This window comes from Zootoca vivipara, chromosome Z1, assembly GCF_965207765.1.
Source record: "Zootoca vivipara chromosome Z1, rZooViv2.hap1.1, whole genome shotgun sequence".
Taxonomy (NCBI): Eukaryota; Metazoa; Chordata; class Lepidosauria; order Squamata; family Lacertidae; genus Zootoca; species Zootoca vivipara.
The window spans coordinates 4,593,065-4,596,567 of NC_142583.1; the positions used below are offsets into that span (position 1 = coordinate 4,593,065).

Consider the following 3,503-nt stretch of genomic DNA (forward strand, 5'->3'; position numbering starts at 1 on the left):
TTTCGAACTGCTAGGTGGGCAGGAGCTGGGACAAATGAAAGTTTTGCTACTTCAGATTTCCTCCAATACTGTAGATGGTGTTCATCCTGTGTGTGTTTTAGGAGCAACTGCACCAATCCTGACGAATCCTCCTGGGACACAGATGTTATGGGCCACAATTTTTTTAATTGAAATAAGGAATATAACTAGATAACCTGTTCAGGCTACACCTCAGTCAGCATTATTATCAATATTTGATGGTAGAAAAGAGGAAGTAAAATCAAACTCACTATTATTATTATTTATTAGTGGCAGCATGTGCTATCATGGTTCAGAAGTGGAGGAATCTGGTATTGGGGAACGGTGGGATAATGTCTGGCAAACAGGAAAAGTTTACGGTACATGGCATGTAAGATTCATGCTAGGTAGGATTAAGCCAGAAGCCTTTTGGGCAGTGTGGAGAGATCTTTTTGAAGATACTGTTACAAGGGTGGGCGCCACCTCAATCTCTGCCCAGCATAATTGGGGGGGGGGGTTGGTTCTAGGCAGTCACCCAGGATCCATGCTCCTTTGAGAATCCAGATGTAGGGGAGGTTGTCGTAGTTTTGGGGAATATGATGTATTCACATGTTTACTGTACACCTTCAGACTCCAGTCCGACGGAAGTTGCCGACATGGGTACATTTTAGGGGTCCTACAAGCCTCGCGGAGGGGGCGGCGAGAGCTCAGGGGTCTCGCTCCCTCTCATGTCGGCGGCGGAGGATTTCGATGTGGCTCGAACCTGCTTTTCCTGGCGCGCCAAGCAGTTCCTCTCGGCTGTCGGGGATCCGGCAGGGAGGAAGCGGCGGGAGGGAAGGCCAGGCCAGGCCAGGCCAGGGCGGGAGACTCGTACTCGGGTCCCGCGTCCCACCCACCCCCGTTGGCAGGGAGCGGCTCCCTCCCGGGACCCGGGCTCGTCCGCCTGCTCCGCCCCGCCTTGGCCGGGGGGACGCGGCGGGCGGGTTTCTAATGGAGCCGCTCTGGGGTTTTCGGCCTGTAAAAGGTTTGATGCGACGGCCGGAGAAATGGGCGCCCGACAATCACTTGACAAGCGCGGATCGATCTCGCCCATTACCGACAGGCGGGTTCCAGGAAAAAGGCAACCGCGTTGGCAGCTGGTTTCTGGGCTCGGGGGCGGGCGGCCCCCTGGCTGTGCCCACCCGGGACGTGGCGCACCTTCCCGGGGTCGATAGTTCCCTCCTCCGACCTTCTTTTCCCAGAACAGACAACAGGGCGGGAGAAGCAAGCGCCGAGGGCTCGCCCGACCCTCGGACGCAGGAACCTCTCCGCGGAAAGCCAGAAGCGCTTCCTTCTGAATTCCAAAGGGCTTTCCTTCCTCTCTCGCGCTTCGCGCAAAGGAAGCACCGAGGCAGCGACTCTGCTCCTCCCCACGATCTGCAAGCCCCATTCGCCTTGCGTCGCTTATGACTTACCCCTCGAAAACTGCCTACGCGCATCTCGAAGTATACTTTGTTTCGAATTAAGAAATCCTAAGGCAGTCATGCATTACTGACGTCCCGGTCCAGCACCTTCGATGGAACTTTGGCTGGTTAAGTCGACGGAAAGGACGGGACGAAAAGCGAACTCGTGGCTGAAGCCAAGCAAGGCGCCGGGGGGTGTCGGGGCCAGGACTCGCCTCAGTCCCGTGGCACCGAGTTCGAAGCGCGCTACGTTAAATTATGAGGGGTTTATCAGAGGAGGAAATACTTTAACAATTTAACAGAGAAGGAGGAACAGAAGGCTATTAGGTCCTTAACTTCCAAAGCTGGTAGTTAGTGTTAGTGCGTTGCAAGCACCACAACAAACATCTTCTTGCGGCATTTTGGAGAGGCAGGTTTCTTGGACTTAACCAGCTGCATGGAGGGTGGGGCTCGGGTTTATACAGGATGCACACGTGCGTAATGCGCGCGGGGGGGGGAGGGGCGGAAATATAAAAGTTTGAGACAGAAATGATAGGCAAAATGTGAAGTCTGACAATCAAATAGAACTCAACTGGTTTTAAATTTATTTTTATTTTATTTTTATTTTTTTGCAATCTGTAAGCAAGGACCACCTCTAGCAAGCATCATCAGTTTTGGTAACAACAGACATGGATCTGTTTTGCAAGCGAGTTGGAAGTCAGAAGTTTGTTTCTCCTGGAGGAATGCTGGAAAAAACGAAAGACACATAATGATAAAAGTCTAGTGCATCTATTGCATCGAAACCAACGAATAGGGTTTTATAGTTGTGTTTTTCTGCAGATTAACAGACTTCGGCGATATAAGCTTTTCAGAGCTCACTTTTGTCAGCTACGTGGAATGTCTTACTTTGACAAACGGGACAGGTTTGAGGAAGGGGATTTTGGCCTCCGGGTTGTTGATGAACTTGCTTTGTTTTCAATGAGCCACGGAGCTCTCTCTCTCCCCGCCCCCTTCCTTCCTTCCTTGGGCTGCTTCAATGCTTTTGAAGTGCGAAGGATTTAAGGCTTAAGGAAGTTGCGCGGCGTCCCTGTGACACAATGTACACACAAAGAGGAGTTGCAAAGAACAAAAATGCACAAACCCAAACCCTAGTTTTAAAATGCGCAGGAATTATCTGCAACTCCTCCACAAGACAAAGTGATGTAATTTATATTCTCCGGCAGTAAATAAATATTGCTGTACGTGGACTGTGGAAGCACTTCTGCTGTGGGACCGCGAGCAAAGGCTCCGTCGTCTGACTTTCTCCTGTTTAGCAAGCGAGGTCTCTCCATCTTTCACTAGCCTCTTCCGGACCCCCCCTTCCAAAGATTCACATACAAGCCTCGGAACAGGCCTTCAAAGTGCCGCCGGGGCCGGCCTCGTAGGCCTCTCTGGGGGAAAGCTCCCCTTGCCTTCGTAAAGGGCCCGATCCTTGCTCTTACCGCCTTGCTTCGGCCCCGCCAGGCTCAGGCTTCAAGGATCCTTCCTGTCGCTTTCGCTAAAGCCAGGGGGTGTTGGTGGAGCTGGGGGTTCAATGCCTCTCCTAAGCTTGGCCAGAACCCGCTGCGAAGGCACTGAAGCCAACCCCGGACGGGGCTGGTCCGCGAAGGGGAGGCCTCCAAGGACGTCGGGGCGGCGGCAGGATGCTGGGAGCCGAAATACGCTTTTGAAAAGTTTCCCCCCGCTTTTATTTGTTTAATACAGTAAAAACAAAAAAACACCACAACTTTAAAAAGGTGTACTTTAGCTCCGTCTGAGGGTTCGCGACTAGACGTCCTTCCCTTTACCAAAATAAAACATAAATTGAAGCTGAGCGCGGTGGCTCGTGGGGTGTCGGGGGACCTCTTTTCACTGCACGGATCGGTGTCGGGCCCGCCGAGTTTCCACGCGGAAAACCCGAGCCGCCCCGACGGAAGAGGATAAGCTAAGGCAAAGCTCCCGCTATGAAAGCAAAACGGCGTACGCGCCTCCTGGAGGGCTCTTCTGCGTGAAGGGCCCACGCGTGTGAATAGCGCCTGCCCAGGTTAACCGTGGCGAGGGAGAGGC

General features: G+C 52.8%; 1 long non-coding RNA gene across 1 annotated transcript; it reads right to left on the reverse strand.

The window, feature by feature from the left end:
* Positions 1-689: 689 nt before the first annotated feature.
* On the reverse strand, positions 690-3,067 carry LOC148687265 (uncharacterized). Its single transcript, XR_015947897.1, has 3 exons — positions 2,900-3,067; positions 2,325-2,505; positions 690-2,164 (listed from the first exon to the last, which is right to left on the reverse strand). It is a non-coding gene; the product is annotated as an uncharacterized LOC148687265 (long non-coding RNA).
* Between the last annotated feature and the right edge of the window lie 436 nt (positions 3,068-3,503).